This window comes from Prionailurus viverrinus, chromosome F1 (genome assembly GCF_022837055.1).
Source record: "Prionailurus viverrinus isolate Anna chromosome F1, UM_Priviv_1.0, whole genome shotgun sequence".
Lineage (NCBI taxonomy): Eukaryota > Metazoa > Chordata > Mammalia > Carnivora > Felidae > Prionailurus > Prionailurus viverrinus.
In genome coordinates this window covers 28419333-28439362 of record NC_062577.1, presented here as the reverse complement: position 1 = coordinate 28439362, position 20030 = coordinate 28419333, and the positions used below count along the sequence as shown (strand labels likewise).

The following is a 20030-nucleotide window of genomic DNA, read 5'->3' as shown; positions in this document are numbered from 1 at the left end:
CCTAATGTGTGATCTACATTGAAGAAGAACATGCATGCACATGAGCAGGTGTATGCTGCTTTGGGTGGAATATTCTGTATATGTCTGTTAGGTCCATTTGGTCAGTAGTATTGTTTAAGTCCTCTGTTTCCTTATTGACTTTCTATCTGGATGGTCTATCCATTATTGAAAGTAGGATATCAAAGAATCCTATTTTACTGTATTGTGATTTATTTCTCTCTTCACTTCTGTCAATGTTTGTTTTATATATTTATGTGCTCTGATATTGGGCGCATATATAACTGTTCTTTCTAGTGCTTGATCCTTCAATCATTAATGATGTCCTTCGTCTCACAACATTTTTAAAATTTAAAGTCTATTTTTTCTAACATATGTATAGCTACCCCTTCACTTTTATCATTTACATGGAATGTCTTTTTCTTCTCTCTACTTTCAGCCTATGTGTGTCCTTAAATCTGAAGTGAGTTTCTTGTAGACCCAACAGTATACTCTTTTTTTTTTAAATCCATTCAGCCACTCTATGCCTTTTGATGGGGAATTCAATCCATCTGCATTTAATCATTGATAGGGAAGACTTTATTATTGCCATTTTGTTAGTTGTTTTCTATTACTCTTTTACTTCTTTTGTCTATTTTTCCTCTGTTTTCCTTTGTAGGTGGCAATACATATTGCATTGGTATGCCTTAATTCTTTTTTCTTTTTCTTTTGTGTAACTGCTATAGGAATTGTGTGTGTGTGTGTGTGTGTGTGTGTGTGTGTGTGTGTGTCAACCTTGGAGCGTACATAAACTATTTTATAGTTATAAGTCTATTTCTTTAAGATTTTATTTTTAAGTAATCTCTATACCTAATATGAGGCTCAAACTTGTGACCTCAAGATCAAGAATTGCATGCTTTTCCAACTGAGCAGCCAGGTACCCCCGTAACAGTCTGTTTTAAGCTGATAAACTTAAGTTTGGTTATGTATAAAAACTCTATACTTCAACTTCTCCTCCAACACTTTATGTTATTATTGTCACAATTTACATGCATTCATATTGTATACCTTTTAACATATTTTTTAGTTATATTTATTTTTCATACTTTTCTCTTTTAGCTTTTATACTAGAATTAAAATTGACTATTACGGTAATACACTATTACAGTAATACAGTATCCTGTATTTGTCTATGTATTTACCTTTACCACAGTTTCATGTTTTCTTATGCTATTATGTTGTTATTTAGCACCCTTTCATTTCAACATGAAGAATTCTCCTTAGCATGTCTTGTCTTGTAAGGCAGGTCTAATGGTGATGAACTCTGAGCTTTCATCTGTTTGGGAAAGTCTATTTCTCCATATTTTATGATGGATAATTTTGCTGAGTACAGTATTTTTGGTTGGATTTTTTTTCCTTGCAGCACTTTGAATATGTCATTCCACTTCCTTCAGGTCTGCAGGTTGCTGTTGAAAACTTCACTGATAGTCTTATGGGGGGTTCTCTTGTACACACCAAGCTGCTTTTATCTTGTTGCTTTCAAAATTCTTTGTCTTTGACCTTTGACAATTTGATTGTGTCTCAGTGTGGATTTCTTTGTGGTCACCTTAGTTAGTGTGTTGGGGGCTTCTTGATCTGGATGTTCATTTCCTCCCCCAGGTTTGTTCAGACATTATTTCTTTGAATAAGCTTTCTGGTCCTTTCTCCCTCTCTTCCCCTCTGGGACTTTCATTATACATATATTACTCTGTTTGATGATGCCTCATAAATCCCTTAACTTTTCTTCACTCTCTTTCATTCTTTTTCATTTTGCTCTTTTGACTGAATTACTTCCAATGATTTGTTCTCGAGTTCACACACTCTTTCTTCTGCTTGATTTAGTCTGCTGTTAAACCCTTCTAGTGAATTTTTCAGTTCAGCAATTGTGTTCTGCAGCTCCATGATTTCTGTTTGGTACTTTTTAATATTTTCTACATCTTTGTTGAAATTCCCACTTTGTTCATGCACTTTTCTCTTGATCTCAGTAAGCATCTATGACAGTTATTTTGAAGTCTCTGTCAGGTAAATCCTATAATTCCATTTCATTAGGGTCAGTTTCTAGAAATTAATATTGCTTCCTTGTTTGGAACACCTTTGCCTGATTCTTCATTTTCCTTGTCTGTGTTGGTGTCTGTACATTGGACAAAGCAGGCACCTGCACCTGTGTGCATGGACTGACCTCATACAAGAGAAGACTCCCACTGTCAGCCCTGCCAAAGGTTTGGGGGACTCTATCAGTTCTTTCTCTCTACAGAGAGAAGTAGGAAGCATGGGTTTCATTTGCTCACTCTGTGCTGAGCCAGGGGTGGCGACACAGTTGCATCTATCAGTCCAAACCGCAGTCTCCTTTCTCCCTGAGGTGGCTAGACAGCACCAGACCCATCAGGGCTCCAAGACTGACATCTGTTCACTCCATGCTTAGAAGGAGGGAAGATCCATAACATCTATCAGCCCAAGCTGCTATTTCCATTCTCTCTCAGGTGGCTAGATTCTGCTAGCCCATTAGAGTTCTAAGACTTAAAAGATAGAAACCAGTCCTCTGGGAGGCCCCTGGGAAATGCTGGGGTGCTGAATGCACAAACCAATCTCTCCATCCGTAGGAGAAACGGGGAATTAGGGTTCTCTTCCTGATTATATAGCACTGTGCTGGGAACAGGGACTCTGGGAAAAGGGATCCTGAATCTCCCTACTGGCTTTGCTGAGTTTGATTTCATATTCACTTAGGGTGCAAGAGCCTTTCAATTAGTTTCTGGATTTTACATAATGTGAATTTGTTCATGAATTGTTGCTGAATTGGTGTGTTTGTGAGAGAAGCAGGATCCAGGGCTTCCTATTTTGCCATCTTGTTAACATCACTCCTGAAAATTCTTGTACAGATTTTTCTAAAGTCAAAATAATTTGCCTAAATTTGGAAAAAAAAATTTTGACAAACAAAAAAACCCCTTTTTGACATCTGTGGTATTTTCTCACTTACAAAACTGATTTCTAAATTTATGACAGTTGTATTTATACAAATACATCATTCAGTATTTCAGAGATCGTTGTTTATAAATCATATCAAGTTTGAGAAAAGTATTTTTCTCATTTTAAAAAGAGCTAAAAATTAACAACAGTCATAAAAAATAAAAGAAACAGTTAGATATATTTTTGTAGCAATGACAAATGTTGATTTGGGAAGAAATATTATTTCACTGAATCGTTACTACATGGTAATTTACTTCAGGTCAGAATAAAAATGTCACCATGGATTCTACTGAGCTACCACAGCATTTTCTAGTCTTCAATTTCAAGCATTTTAGACTCTCTTAGAGACAACAGAAATTCTACCATAGTAATAACTGACCTGTAAGTGGCAGGAGTGTAGTTTATTATTTTGAAATATAATAAACTTCCCAGAGAAGAGCAGATAATAATACTGCACAAATAGACGTCAACTTTTAAGGTTTCAAGTTTTAGGATATCAGAGAGATTTAGTCATTTTTGTGTAAATAAACATATTCTGCTAGACACAAAAGAGATTAATAGCAAAAAATGTTTATCTTTCTACAGGTTAGTTCAAAAGCTATTTTAAAAATATACTTATAATGCTTGTTAAATAACCAGTGAACTATAGGTTAAATAATGGCAAACACTCAATGAGTTATACAAATTATACTTGATTTTCCATGAATAGTTATTATTCATGGAAAATATATCAGATGAAAGCATAGGGCTGAATTTTTCAAAACCGGTGACGTACAGGTGGCACAGCAAATTCTCATTACTGGTTAGGGGAATATGTGACACAACTGAAAATTCTAGTTAGTTGTCCAAACTTTATAGATTCTAACTAAATGCCATCTTAATTATTAATATAACCTTGGTTATAGGAAATAAGTGCTTATGAAAGACTGCTTGAGGGACACGGTATCCCGAATGCTACCTGTTGAAGGAACAGGGCAATCAGAAAGTTTTCTGTCTAGACTATATTCAGAGCTAGATTAATGGAAGAGCCAGAAAATCCAGCCTAAAGGTACTAAAACATTATTGGAAATGTAATGCATTAGAGAAAAACTGCATTCATCAAAATTCTCTCAGAAATTAAGTAAGGACCCCTGGGTGGCTCAGTTGGTTAAGCATCTGACCTTGATTTTGGCTCAGGTCATGATCTCAGGGTGCGTGGGTTCGAGCCCCACATCAGGCTGTGTGCTGTGTGGAGCATGCTTGGGATTCTCTCTCTCACCCTCTCTGTCACAAAATAATAAAAATAAACTTTAAAAAAAAGAAATTAAGACAGGAAAGCATACTCTGATGAGCCATTTGGGGTAGGGCACAAGACCCCAAATGAACATGCCACAAAACTGCCTTTTAATGAGGACGAGTGCAGTTAGAAGAACTTCTTTTGGGGATGCCTAGGTGGCTCAGTCAAGGTTAAGCATCTGACTTCGGCTCAAGTCATGATCTTGTAGTTTGTGGGTTTGAGCCCCATGCTGGGCTCTGTGCTGAGAGCTCAGAGCCTGGAGCCTGCTTCAGACTGTGTCTCCCTCTCTCTCTGCTCCTCCCCCACTCAGGCTCTGTCTCTCTCTCAAAAATAAATAAGCATTAAAAAAGTTTTTTAAACAAAGATAACTTGTTTTGCTTCAACGGGGCTAATGTGGGGAAAGAGCTAAATTGTTTAGGATAACAGACTAACCTACCACCCTCCTTCTAGCCTCCCATGAAGTTTAATGGGATGTCAATTAATAATATCCACAGGGGGCCTAGGTGGCTCAGTCAGTTGACCATCGGACTCTTGATTTTGGCTGTCATGATCCCAGGGTCATGGGATAGAGTCCCACACTGGGCTCTGCACTGAGCACGGAGTGTCTTTAAGACTCTCTCTCTCTCTCTCTCTCTCTCTCTCACTCTGCCCCTCCCTCTCTCTCTAAAAATAAATAAATAATAAATAATAATATCCTGACCAATCACAAGCCCTTGGTCTACCTTGGAGAGTGCTATTTAGTCCTTACAGAATTGCCTTTACTTACTAATGCTTTGGGGCCATAAGGTACACTGTAAGAAACAGTCACATGAAACACATGTGGGGATACAATTAAGAGCAAAGGATCCTTTTTATAAGATCCACAATAGGTCTTTCAGGAAACAACCACTTTGTTTTTATCGTAAGGACATTAGGCAACTTGCAAGTGGGTATATTTTCCCTTTTGCTTTGGATGCTAGGAGACTTAAGGGCCAGATTTGTTATCCCGTTCTTGAAACTGCACAGGTTCAGAGTATGTGTTCTTCTTCCTCTTACTTCTTAGCTCCTAATTTCTTAACTAATTTTTTCTTTCACCTGTACTCCAATTCTTTACTTCAATCTTCCACATTAGGAATATTTCAGAAAGTTACCTTTATTCCTTTGCGACACTAGTTGGAATCCCTGGTTCCAGCATCTCACGCCTTCCTCTTCGTTTCTTCCCTCATTTTGACAGAGCACCCCCTCAGCTTCCTGAGACAGAGGCAAATGAGAAGGTGGTTTTTTTTTTGTTTTTGAGATCTTGCTTATTTGAAATCGTCTTTATTCTACCCTCACCCTTGACACTTTGAGCACAGAAAAGTCTTTTTTTTTTCTGTGCTCTTTGGGGATAAAAAAAAGTAGTATTCTGTTTCATAATGTTCATAATGTAGCTGCTCTAATACCATTGCATTGATCAAATTATTTAACAACTTTAGGAAATCAGAGCAAATAACTGAACCACTGTTTCCTGAACATTAACATATAATATACACAAATTAACACTGCATAAGAGGAAACTTTGGGGTTCTCGCTGTATTTTTTTCAAAATATTTAGATAACTATTTTTTCCGTTGCTTATATAACTTCCTTACTCCTTTCTCTTTTTTAGTACAGATGCCACGAACCAAGCTAGCTTATATGGGATAATATTACTAACTCTGTTTTTGGTGCCATGCTCTGTTTGTTCTTTCATTCATCATTATTTCAGTCGGTATCTCTCCCCTTGTCGATTTCCCCATCTTGTTTCCTTTCTCTTCCCCATTGCCACTCTTATTTCTTTTCTCTGAGAAAAAACCACCAAATCAAAATGTGTAATTAACGGAAACACAAGTTGGGAGAGTAATTGTTCCTCTTGAGCCCACAGGTCAGATCCAGCCACCTACATCTTCGTTCTAAAACCGAATTCTCTCCTCTGTCTTAGATAGCAGTGTTCTGGGATTTAAAATACGTTCTTTAAGATTTCAACTCAAAAGAATTGGGCTATGAGCAAGACACTGCCAAGTGCTTTAATCTGAAATCCTCCTGACAGCAGCTCTGATAGGACATGCATTTTACTTTTTTTACTGTGATCTTATAGGTAGGCAAACGGATGCTCATAGAAATTTATTTGCCTGAAGTTTTACAGCTAAATAAATGATAAGGTCGGTATTCAAATGTAGGTCCACATGAAAAGATGCCCAGCATCACTAAGAATCAGGGAAATTCAAATCAAAACCACAATGAGACACCACCTTATGCCTGTCAGAATAGCTAATATCAAAAGGACAAGAAATAACAAGTGTTGGCAAGGATGTGGAGAAAAGGGAACCCTCATGCACTACTGGTGAGAATGTAAATTGTTTCAACCACTATGGAAAACAGTATGAAGATTCCTCAAAAAAATAAAAACAGAAATACCATAAAATTCAGTAATTCTACTAGATATTTACCCAAAGAAAATGAAACTACTAAGTTGAAAAGATATGTGCATCCCTATGTTTATTACAGCATTATTTATAATAGCCAAGTTATGGAAGCAACCTAAATTCTTACTGATAGATGAATGGATAAAGAAGATGTTGTATGTATACATACGCACACACATGTGCACACACACACACAGAAATATTACTCAGGTATAAAAAAGAATGAGATCTTGACAATTGCGATAACATAGATAGAACTAGAGGGTATTATGCTAAATGAAATAAGACAGAGAAAGACAAATACCGTATGATTGCACTTGTATGTGGTATCTAAAAACCAAAATAAATGAACAAGCAAGCAGGCAGAAAAACAAACAAAAAAACCCTAGAAACAGACTCCTACATACAGAGAAAAAAACAGGTGGTTGCCACAGCGGCGGGTGTTGAGGAGGGGGAAGGCAAAATAAATGAAGGAAATTAAGAGATAAACATTTCCAGTTATAAAATAAGTAAGTCAAGGGGATGAAAAGTACAGCATAGGGAATGCAGTCAATAACGTTGTTATAACGTTATGTGGTGACAGATGGTAACTACAGTTATGGTGGTGAGCATAGGATAGTGTATAGAATTGTTAACTCACTAGTGAGTTGCAGAGATGAAACTAATGTAACATTGGATGTCAACTATACTTCAATTAAAAAAAGGATGAAAGAGGGGCACCTGGGTGGCTCCGTCGGTTGAGCGTCCCACTTCGGCTCAGGTCATGATCTCACAGTTCATGGGTTTGAGCCCCACGTTGGGTTTTGTGTTAACAACTCAGAGCCTGGAGCCTGCCTCATATTCTGGGTCTCTCTCTCTCTCTCTGACCCTCCCCCACTCATGCTGTCTCTGTCTCTCAAAAATAAATAAACATTAAAAAATTAAAAAGGGGCGCCTGGGTGGCTTAGTCGGTTAAGCATCTGACTTTGGCTCGGGTCATGATCTCACAGTTCGTGGGTTCAAGCCCCCTGTCAGGCTCTCTGCTGACAGCTAGGAGCCTGGACCCTGCTTTGGATTCTGTCTCCCTCTCTCTCTGCCCCTCCCCCACTCACAGTTTGTCTCTCTCTCTCTCTCTCTCTCTCTCTCTCTCAAAACTAAGTAAACATAAAAAAATTCTTTAAAAAAATTTACAAAAAGGATGAAAGAAATTTAGATCCAACTCTAAAACCTAGGTTTTTAACTGACTTTTAAGTTTTAACCTAGCATTACCAATACTCTCAATGTTTATTTGAGAAAATCCAAGTCATTCTCCAATCCCTTCTCTGCTCAGCTTGAAACAACTTAAAAGTTCTTTCATTCAACAATATTAGGCTTCTTCTGTATGGAAGAGATGGCAATCAACAATGAAGATGACATAGTCCTTGCCCTTAACTTACTTATTTCAGAAGGACAGGAAGAGTATTCTATTTTTAATATTCACTGAAAAGACGAAAATACAAGCTAGCAAAAGAAAATGCTTTAAGGACTTAGTTATACCAAGATATTTGAGATGGACATATGGCGAAGAAAGGTAAACATACATCATGAAGATGGAAAAAAACAATAAAATCAGAGGCGCCTGGGTGGCTCAGTTGGTTGAGCATCCAACTTCAGCTCAGGTCATGATCTCACAGTTCATAGGTTTGAGCCCTGTATTGGGCTCTGTGCTGACATCTCAGAGCCTAGAGCCTGGAGCCTGCTTCCGATTCTGTGTCTCCCTCTCTCTCTGCCCCTCCCCTGCTCACACTCTGTCTCTCTCTCTCAAAAATAAACAAACATTTAAAAAAAATTTTAAATCAATCTTTCACTTCGTTTTAACACTTCTACCCAATAACTTTTGAGTAATATATTTAAAAACTGAGGTTTGTTTCAATTACATTTGCTTTCCCACTAAAGTTATAATCTAGTTTACAACAATGGTCCAAGGCTAGTGTATCAGGCATGTTTTTAAATGTCTTATTTCATTAATTTTATTTAAAATTTCATTGTCAGGATAAGAGATTAACTAAAAGGGGCACAAGTGAACTTTCTGGGGTGGTAGAAATGTTCTCTCTTGATTGTGGAAATACTTATATAGCTGTGTGTGTCAGAATTCATAGAATTTTACACCTAAAAGAATGAATTTTACTGCATGTAAATTACCTCAGCAAGCCTGATTTTAAAAAAACAAGCATGAAACCTTAACTACCCAGCTAAAAATAAAATAAAATTTAAAATATAGTTTACAATTTAGGTATAAAACAAATCTTATTTACAGGAGTGAAGCCAATCTAGTAATTTTTTGTATTTATTTGTAACACTAATAATCTAATTGGATATTAATCAATATGATAATATCAACATTTAAAATAGGATATAAGAAAAATGTTACGAGATTTTTTTTTAAGGATTTGGATTGTGAAACCTTTATCATAACCATAATGTCACTAAGACAATATATATTTTTAAAATCTCAAAATAATCTCAGTCTGTTAAAAATTTCAATGATTTAAACTTCCAGAATATCACCGTAAATGATGCTTACTGAATATGCTAGAAATTCTACATCTAATAGATTCTTTGTTAAGCACAAAGAATCACCAGCTAGCTTTATTACTTGATAGATCCTACTGTGTCCTAAAACTAATTGTAGCTCAGCTTCTAAAAAAATGCAAAGGCAAAGACAGGATTGTTTTCAACAAACCTGGGTTTAGAAAGACAACAACAACACTATTAAAAACACAGGATGGGGTAATTAAGTGATGTCTCCTCTTTATTAAGGTTTCAATAGATGAAAATGCACCCAAGAAACCATTTACAAAAGACCCAGCCTCATAATTGTTTTACAGACCAAAGTCACTTGCCTATCTTTAGAATGTAGCTTGTAAAAACAGTACCAAATTACAAATCAAACTTCTCAACTTAGATTTTTAGGATCCCTACTTTAATACTCTGTTTTTATTCTATCAGATAATCCAAGTCAGTTTAAATTAAGAGGACTAACGTAATTCCCAGCCCTGCAAACCCTGGAATAAACGTACTGTGTAACAGAAGTTTTTCATTTTGATTCAGTGCATATAATTGTGGCAGATGTCATTTATCAACCAAAAAATATGCACTTGATTTTTTCCCAATATGGAAGGCAAGTGTCTTTTAATTTGCGGCTGTAATAAAAATGCCCTTTATGTGAGTTGTACTTGGTAAATTAACTTCTAGAAGAATGAAAAATATCTTCAGTGATAACTTAGTATCTGTAACATCTGTTAACAACTGTCCTCTCCCAATACCATCTCAACATTTTTGGTTTTATTTTTAAAAAAAATTTTTTTTTAACGTTTATTTATTTTTGAGACAGAGAGAGACAGAGCATGAATGGTGGAAGGGCAAGGAAAGAGGGAGACACAGAATCGGAAGCAGGCTGCAGGCTCTGAGCCATCAGCCCAGAGCCCGACACGGGGCTCGAACTCACGGACCGCGAGATCGTGACCCGGGTGAAGTCGGACGCTTAACCGACTGAGCCACCCAGGCACCCCAACATTTTTGGTTTTAAAAGCTAGACAGCCTCAACCATATCTTTTGACTATCAATAAAATCTGATTTTGTCCATCTTTAGTGTTCTCTAATGTTTTTAACTTTAATAATATGTAACAAAAAAAACGAATAAAAATTCAAAGTATTACTTCGCTGAGAATGGCCACGTTCTGGATTTTAAAGGACAACTAAGTTGCTAAGAACAAATGCTCTGAGGCTGTTCGTGAAAAAATGAAGAATGAAGTGGTTATTAGGACATCTATGATATCTATAGAAGGTGCCCTAGGATGTAACAGAATAGCGCCAACTAGGTAAAAAAAAAAAAAAAAAAAAAAAAAAAAAAAAAATTAAGATGACAGTGACAATGATAGCAGGAATGAGTCAAGAGTAAGCAATAGCAAGTTTGGTCAGTAGAGAGAAGGGAAGGTCATGGGCTCACTGGCTTGGTGCCCTTCAAAGAGGACATGAAGGAAACTGAACAAGGATTCAGGTAGGATGTGCTTGTGTGGAGGGAATCAGTTCAAAGTGTTAAGTGAATACAAAATCAGAAAGCTTGGAATATAATTAGAAAGCTGGAATGGCCTTCTTGTATGTTGTATGTGCTACTGGGGAAGGGGATCCTGAGCTTGGTTACTGGCATTTAAACACCTGCCCTAATTAGGTGTGTTCATCACGTGTGAGTGGAATGAACTGTGACAGACATTCCTTCCAGATGAGGAGGGGAAGGCAGGCCCAGGGTTAAAGCTACTTTGTGAATCTTAGAGTAGGAGGAAGACATTGTGACTAACATTAAGAGCATGAGCTTTGGAAATCAAATAGATCTGGATGATGGTTAACAAATTTATTAAATTGGGCCACAGAGTGGTCAGATGTTTGGTCGAACATTATTCTGGGTGCTTCTGCGAGAGTGTTTTTGGATGACATTAATATTTACATTGGTAGACTAAGTAAAGTAGTTGCCCTCCATAACATTGGTGGGCCTCATACAGTCAGTTGAAGGCCTGAGAAAAACAAAAAGGCTGACCCTCTCCCCAGTAAGAGGGAATTCTTCCTTCCTGAAGGCGTTGGAACATCAGCTTTTTCCTGCCTTTGACCTGGAATGGAACCATTATCACTGGCTCTGCTGGGTTTCCATCTTGCCAAGTCACCCTGCAGATCTTTGGACTCGCCAACCTTTGTACTCATGCGAGCCAATTCTTTATAATAGATCTCTGAGATTACACACACACACACACACACACACACACACACACGCACACACAGAGATTAACTGAAATAATTCCATAAAGCATCGAGCACAGGGCACATAGTGCTCAACAAATGGAAGTTATTTCTATTATTATGATTATGATTACGATTATTATTATAGAAAGCTCTATTTTGAGAAAAAAAAATCCAGTTCAAACAGTGCCTAAAAATGGTGAGGAGGGTGGTGTGAAAAGAAGTAGGAATTGTCAAAACTGAATGTAGCCAATAGCAAAGTGTCCCTTGGTCTTTTCTTCTAGCTTTCTTTCTTCTGTTTTCATGAAAGTTACTTTCTGCCTTTCATCACACTTGTGTAACTCCTTGTGTGGGAAAATTTAGCTGAACCACTTTCTAAAACCCTAATTAAAACCTTGTTAAAAATCTTCCACATACACATTACTCTTTCTTGACTTAATTAAACAATGGATATTAAAATGTAGCCCTTCTGGGGAGCCTGGGTGGCTCAGCTGGTTAAGTGGCAGACTTCGGCCCAGGTCATGATCTGTCAGGGTAGGCACGAAGTTATCATTGCACAGAAATAAATCTATTTCAATGTAAGACACTCCCATTTAGCAACCAGTCTTAACTATCCACAGAAGAAGAGAGATTCTGAAATTCCTAAATTTTTTTTTTTAAATGAAGACTAGTCAACTCCCCTGTGACAAGTACCTAACTAATGTCAAGTGTGTGGATTACAGTTATGGCCCGAGAGCAGGACAAAGTTCTATAATCCCCAATCTAAAGGTACACCCATCACTTAGATCCCAACATAATTTAGGGTTTGTTTTATTTTCTTTGGCTCCTTTCTCATGGGTGATGGGAGTGGTGGGAGTAGGGGGGGGGTTGAGTTAGGGTGGGCTTAGAAAAGAAGGAAACTGTGTTCCTACAGCAACTATATATGTTTGCAGCTCAATCCCCTCAACTATTAAAAAAAAAAAAAAAAAGCACAAAACAAAACAACTCCCTTCACAAAATGTGCAATCTCCTTTGGGAAACCCACATTTATTCAATGAAACAAAATACTCCGAAAATACGTTAACAGTGCTCTAGATGCCAAAGATACAAAGGCACCAGCCCGTAGACCCAAGAGCTTAGTCTAGTGGGAGAAACAAACACTTAAGCAAACAATCACAATATAGCGAACAATAAGTAACAGATGTGGTAGTTCAAAAAGAGCAGGTACGTCTTGGGGGCAGGGAAGACTTTACAGAAATGCAAACAGGCCGCCTACAGGATGCAGGTGGCCTGTTCCAAGGGTAAGTCTTTTTAAAAGCAAAAACTCAATTTCCGGACTGAAAATCTTAATTTCTGAATGTGAGAACTTTTATGTTAAGGTCCCTACACATTACATATACACAGAACAATAGCCTACACAAAGGGAAATTAGCTCAGTTTGAGAACGTGATTCATCATCATTCACACCTGCTCCCCTTAAGTCCCTCCCCAAACAAGCATTACATTAAGGAAAATGTTGTAGCAACTGTACAATATTAGGACAAAGAGTCTTCTGCGGCTATATGAACAATACAAAACAGTAAGCCTACTTCTGGATGGATCTGTTAGATCCCACACTGTCCGCCCTTTTTCAGCTGTGTTAAGATGGACACGGAAGGGGAATAAAGCCCTCAACACTTGCAGTTTCCATACGTATATCTGAAAATCTCCACCTTTACACGTTTGGAGTTAGGGGTTTCTGTCATTCATTCAGGTCTCATCATCAACAAAGTTACCTTGATTCCACAATTTCTAAGACAAGAACATACGAAAAACTCAAGGTAATGGCCTTCGAAAACTTGAAATAATGAATTTTTAACGGCCCACCCGTTAGAAAACGTTCCATTTATCGCATGACTTTCTCAGTTGGCCATTATATTTAACACTTCAGTAGTATCTGACACTCCATCTAACCAGGTCAAAAGCTTCATGAACATTGTTTTAGAAGCTGCCTACGGAGACAAACCCTGTGAAACCCGAGGATGCCACACCAACAACGGAATGCAGGTCACTGTGACGTGGCCCACCGCTCTGCAAAGTCAAAATCGCAGTTCACTTTACGCTGACAGAGCATCTTTCCACGACTTTTCCCTCCCCCCCACGAGAACCGGGGGAGTGTCGGTTTCCCAAGGTGTCTGGGGCTACTTTCTTTAAAACGAGGATTTAATGTTTCCTGAAGGTCACCTTGGTACGCCCCTGGCTCATGCCCCCCGGCTCCTCTGGACGGGAGCCTGCGGTTTTGTGGCATCAGCTCTGGCTCCTCATCCGGTGACCTTCAGGCCCCTGTGGCTGGGCTGACCCTAGGACGGCCACAGCCCCTCACACCACGTAGGGCACAGTCCCTCCCACCGCCAAGCCGAATTCGGAAGGGGGTGTCCCGGGAAGCCCCCCCCCCCCAACAAACGCTGATGGTGACGCCGGCCATGCCCGGGCCCCCCCCCCCACGCCCCCGAGTTCGGAAACGCTGAGCGATGGCCCCACAAGGCCACTGAGAACTGGGCCCCGACGGCTCGGGCCCCGCGCCTGTTGGGACCTCAGCCCACACCGCACCCTGGGAGAACTTTCCAGAACCCTGGACTCTCCGGGAAGTCCCGAGTCGCCGAACAGACGGAAACGGGGGCTCGTTCACTGAGCGCCTGCTCGGAGGCTGGGCGAGCGGGGGGCCGGGCTTGCACGCGGAAGACCCTCGGAGCGCTGCGCCGCGGGGGCGCCCGCGCTCCACCCTCCGGCCGGACCCTCGGCTTCCAGGAGGCCCTCCGGCGGGGCGAGCAGGGACGGAGAGAGCCGCCCCCCCAGCCCACCTAGTCCCCTCGGCCGCTTTTACCTCGCCCGACCCCACCGAAACCGCCGAGCTAAACTTAGAAACCGGCGCGGCGCGCGCTCACGTGCGCTCCGCCGCGGGCGGGGGGCGCGGCCCGGGTGAGTCACGGCCCCGCCCCCACTCGCCGAGGACGCGGTGACGTCAGCCGTTTCCCCGAAGGGTGACGTCAGCGCGCCTCGCGGAGGCCGCGAGGCTCCCGTAGAACGTTCACTAAGTTTCGATGCCTTAAAGGGACCAGGCGTCGGATCGTGAAAGATCTGGGGCGATGACTCCACTCACCCAACCGTGGGGTCAGAGCCCATCTTCTAGCCCTTTGCACTGAGAAGTGTTGGCTGTTGAGATGGTGATGAAAAAAAAGGAGTGCAACTGAGCCTCGTTAAAGCTGCTGGAAGCCCCAGAACCTCCTCCTGGAAGCCCTCCTTGATTAGTCAGAATCTGATCTTGACCCAAAGGTCAGGGAGTTTTCCGTGGCCCTCGACTCCCAACCCCTTCACTTACAATCCCTCCTCATAGTCTTCTATGCCTGCTGGCAGAGAAAAGCTGTGGTTTGAGTGTTTATTTAATAATCCATCAGTTGGGCCAGGTTGGCCCATTTATCACTGTTTTCGACTGCGTCCAAACCTTTGTTGGTCACGTGGCCTGTAACATGTTATTTGCCTCTGGGTGTGAAATTGGTGGACCGATCTCCAAACCGTCCTCCGACGCTATTGTTGCTGTGGAAGCTTCTGGGACAAGAACCCTGTACAGCACTTGGTCATTCAACACTATCACAGCCTCCCAGGGAGGTTTGCTATGCTGAGGTTTCCCATGAGGCAGGTATTTTCATTATCCTCCTTGGCCCCCTCCTTCAATCCTCATACCTCCTCTCCGAGGTAGGGGCTATTGTCCCCATTCTGACATTGAGGAGGAAGGAAGTGGAGGCAGGGCAAGAGTCAGTAGGTTTCACAGCTGAAGAATGGCAAGCTGGAAACCATTCCCAGGTCGCTTGGACCCCCCAAGTCCATGTTTTTGGTGATAAAGGTGAGGCGTGAAATGCGTCTTATTTTGTATGTTGAGTCCCCCAGAACCACTTTCCCCTCATAACGCAAGCCCAGCGCCTCTGAACGAGTAACCCGCTGCATGCCAGAAGGTCCCCAGAGGAGGCCAGGCCCCAAGGCTAAGGCAGTGAGGAGGCACTCACGCTCAGGTGCTCATCCTGCCCTTGCAGGACCCCGAGGGCGAGTGCCCCCTTGAGGGTTGCCCCCAAAGCACCTCACTCACCACACTCTAGTCCCAGCCCTACCAGGCCTACCCTTGACTCTGTGAGTCCTCTCCTGAAACTAGACAGCCCATCCCGCTTAATCAAAACGTCCTCGCCTGGCACGCCCAGTGCAGAAGAAATACCTCGTTTCTCCTCCCACGATCCCCTCCCTAGAAAGCAACAGAAAATTTCCTACGAGAACGAAACGTTGTGCCCAAAACAAATTAGAGACGGCAGCTTCTCAAAGTTTGGAGCAAAACGATGGTGCCTGTGTCCTGGAGACAGAGGCAAGTGGGTGAGCTGCTGTCGCTGTTATCTCCTGACAATCACTGCTGGTCCTTGGTGAGTCCCTACTCACACCCACACCTTCAGAGTTCACGCGCCAGGTCTAGCAGAAGCACCTTCCTCCCTGCTGCTCACTCTCCGAGCTGACCCCTCTTCCCTGGCACCCAGTCTCCAGCCACCACAAAGCTCTCCTCTGTGTGTCCCCTGCTCCTGTCCTCTGTGTCATCCTGCTGGAGTCACTGTCCACTGCTGTCTTTCTGTTTTGCCAGGTTTTCTGGAGCCTGTGACCAAACACCTTGTGTGTGCTTTCACCGCAGCCTCAGCAGGAGATGGAGGAAACCATGGGCAGCCTTAGCTAGAGGGGGGTAGGGGTTTATGGAGGCAGTGGCTTCTTCCTCTGTGGGGCTGGACACACAGACATGGAAGCTTAGAGCGGCAGGGGACCTTCAGGCCAACCAGTTCAGCCCTTGTTCTAGAACTAAGGGAACTAAGGTCCAGGTGAGGTGACCTACTCGGGCTTGCATGGCCTGTCAGGTAGAGGCTCCTAGTCAGCTGACCTGTCTGTACCTACTGCTCTTCCCGTGGCTCACAGCTCTGTTACAAGTCTCCATTGGGACGATGGGTGTTAAGCTGCATGATAAACCGTGACATGTCACATATGTGAGGGAAGGGAATACAAATGAAGTAAATATAGAGATGAAATCAGAGGGGAGAATTGGAGAACACAGTTCCTGAGGATCCCTGGCTATTCCCTCCTTCCTTTCCTTGTCTCCCTCATCCAACCTCAAGATAGACGAGGGGGGTTATTCCTCCTCAGACCTAGGCACCATTTCCCAATGGAATGACCTGATGAGTTGGATTGCCATTTTTAAACGTTTAGTAATCAGGTTCTTGTGTTTCATTTCAGGTTTTGATTTTTTATCTCCCAGCCTTCACTTCCCATCATTTTCCTATCCCATAAGCCCCATTAAAATGTCATTAGGAACCATAAATGTAACTGGCCACTAATGCGAAAGGATTGTCATCTCCAGCAAACAGCTCCAGCAAAGAAAAGAGCAGGAATCCTGGGTCTGTTCCCACCCGTGCTGGTGACTCACTGGATGACACACAGTAAAGTTTTCCTTTTGTTGGGGGCAAGATGTGGGACATTACACACGGCTGCTTCCCTGACAGGGTGGAAGGGGTCGGCGAGGAGCCATGCAGCCGGCTCCCAGCATCATGGAAGCTCAGTGGTCCCTGGGTGAATCCAGATCCATGGTAACTGCTTAGCAATGGCCCGCCGGGTCAGCCCAGAACTGTGTCGCACTTGAGCGCCTGCCTGTGATGGAGCCACTAAAATGGCTTGGGATGGATTATGGCACTTAGCCTTCATGACATCACTCTCACTGGTTAGGAATGCACTCTGGTTCTTCCTAACTCCACTTTAATAACTTGTTAGAGATCTGCCCTCCAGGAATTTATCCGAAATTTTCTTATATTTCAACCTGTACACCCTTGTCAGGCGACGTGTAGGTTTACAATTTATGTAAAAGCACTTAGGTCCTAAAAACCAGAAAGCACTGTATAAGAGGCTTTTTAAAAAAAGAACAGTAAAAATAATTTAATAATTACAATACAATTTTACATGTAATAAATATGACATTATAATTTGAGATAATAATTAACTCACGTGGTCTCACAGTCCTATTTTCAGTCACTCGCTATGTGTTTGTCTTTATCTCCTTGCACACACACCCCCAACAAATAGTATTTCCTAATGGAATGGGAAGTGCCGTGGTGGGTGTAACTCTGTATGCAAACTTATGTAAATACATTCAGTGTCCTCTGTGGATTGGCCATCTAGGACCAACAGATAGTAGGTGCTCAATAAATATTTGTTGGGTGGATGGATGAACGGGTGGAATAAAAAAAGAGAAACCCCTGTGGTAACTGGTGGGACATACCAACAATGACCATGTTGGGGACCGGGGGGCAAACATGAGTGTAAGTGGCATGGAGGGAAAAGGGGATGTTCTGATTTTCTGGCACGTGTGCATGTGAGAGATCTCCTCAGATCGACCCTAGAACGTGTCCTAGAGGGATAGCTGGTTTCCAGGTTGCTGAAATGATTCATAGACCAGGGATGCCCAAGACTCACCCCTCCAGCCCCCACCCTCTGCCCCAGGCAGGGGCTGTGTAGGTGGCAAGACTGAGGAGGCAGGGATGGGGTCCAGAAGAAGAAGACCAGTGAACCACACTGGAATAAAGATTTCAAAGCCAGGTGATTCAGTAGGTGAAGAAACAAATAAACTGTGGTACATCGAGACAATGGAATATTCTTCAGCGCTTAAAAAAAAAAAAAAAAGAGCCATCAAGCTACAAAAAGTCATGGCGGGGTCAGCTTTTGCTCACCAACCATATCTCCAGGATAAATTGGATGGAACCAGCCAGGAAGACCTGACAAGAGAAAACCTCCTCTAAATAGGATGCTCCACAGTTTCCTCAGGAAGAAACCGATCAGAAAAGGCTACATACTGTATGATTCCAACTATATGACATTCTGGAAAAGGTAAAACTATGGAGACAGTATAAAGATCCATGGTGATCAGGGAATCGGGGCGGGGGGGGGGGGATGAATAGGCGAGCACAGAGGTTTTTTAAGCAGTGAGAATACCTGATATTATAATGATGGATCCATGTCATTATACATTTGTCCACACCCATAGGGTTCTCGGCACCAAGAGTGAACCATATTGTAAACTATGGACCTTGGGTAATAATGATATGTCAATGTACGTTTATCAACTATAACGATGTACAACCCTGGTGAGGGATGTTGACAGTGGGGGAGGCTGTACAAGTGTGGGGGCGGGGGGGGTCTATGGGAAAACTCTAGTTTCTGCTCAATTTTTCTGTGAACCTATAGCTGCTTTAGAAAATGAAGTCTATTTAAAAAAATTCAGGTGAGGTGATTACATCTTTCCATATGCAGAGTTTGCTGCATTGTGGAGTCGGAGACTTGGGCTGGAATCTGAGCCCCACCATGACTACCAGCTCTGTAACTTTAGGAAAGTTACTTAACTCCTCTGATCTCGGTTTCTCTGAGTCCACAGGGCAGTACTGTCTTCCTCAGAGCATTCTGAGTATCGCATTAAAAAACTATATGTAAAGTTTCTAACCCAGCATCTGGGATATACGCCAGGGTAATTATATACAGGATGCCCCCTCACCTCCTCCCTAATAACTGTGATTATTAAACATTCCAGTGGCTACTAATTTCAAAATCAGGCCAGTGGAAGAAAGCTGCCTTGGTCGAAAGTGACCTTCTGCCAGGGAGGGAATCAGCATGTGGGGGTGGGCGTGTGTGTTCTCACATGCTCAGTCAGAGACGCTGGCCGCAGAAGGTCAGCCATGAACTTGAGCCCCGGGAGGCACTATCAAGCCCCTCACTCAGCTTTCTCCTGTGAAAAGGTCAGGGTGATGGAAGGCGGTCATATTTAGATGATGGCTCGCAGGGAAGCCTCGGTGGGTTAGTCACCTATGATATGACATCATATTGCCACTCAATATAGTAACAGCTGTTGATTGCTTTGGGGGACAGGGGCGGGGTTAGCTTTTGTCCCTCAACCATACCTCCAGGATAAATTGGATAGAACCAGCTGGGAAGACATGACAAGGGGAAACCCTCCTCTAAATAGGATGCACCACAGTTCCCTCAGGATTTTTGGCACTTCACCCCAAAATGTGAGTCTTGACTTTTCTTTGTCTCTGGGGCCAAGTGGGGAAAATGTCATGGGACAAAGGCGTGTGGTCAGGAAGCCCTTAGCTGGGAGAGCACCCACCGTGGCCGGGGGACGGTGCCACCCTGTGGAAGGGTGGGAAGACCGGAAGTTCTATGAGCCAGGTACATGATGTCTAGTGGGACCCCAAGAAGGCGTCCCAGGGAGGGGGGTTGAAAAGCCTGGAGTTAGGGGCTGCAGAGTCTTTTTCCTCTCACAGGATACATGACAACGGTGGGCCCGGGTCAGCACACCCCGCCCCCCAATTGAGCAATGATGTCCTCCCAGCCTTTGAAATGAGCCTGGAGGAAGCCACAGTTTGAAGATACCACTGATCGGTGCTGTAGTTAATCTGGGATATTGATTAGCCATATCATCATGGAAAGCTGCAGGACAGGGTTAACCCCTTCCTTCCTGGGTATTCTCCTCCTCGACATCTCTAGCTCTCGTGGGGTCTCGTGCTCTGGGGATAGAATGCTTT

At 42.3% G+C, this 20030-nt stretch overlaps 1 protein-coding gene across 3 annotated transcripts in view; it reads right to left on the bottom strand.

The window, feature by feature from the left end:
* PACC1 (proton activated chloride channel 1) overlaps window positions 1–14394 on the bottom strand; it is a 168294-nt gene extending 153900 nt beyond the window's left edge. For 2 of the 3 annotated variants that reach the window (XM_047840826.1, XM_047840827.1), the window contains exons 1-2: window positions 14270–14394; window positions 5386–5485 (exon numbers count right to left, since the gene is read on the bottom strand). The gene's annotated coding sequence lies outside the window, so the exon portion shown is untranslated. Of the gene's footprint in view, window positions 1–5385; window positions 5486–13272; window positions 13566–14269 lie in introns of those variants that run through there. The other variant, XM_047840824.1, reaches the window with a different exon arrangement.
* Between the last annotated feature and the right edge of the window lie 5636 nt (window positions 14395–20030).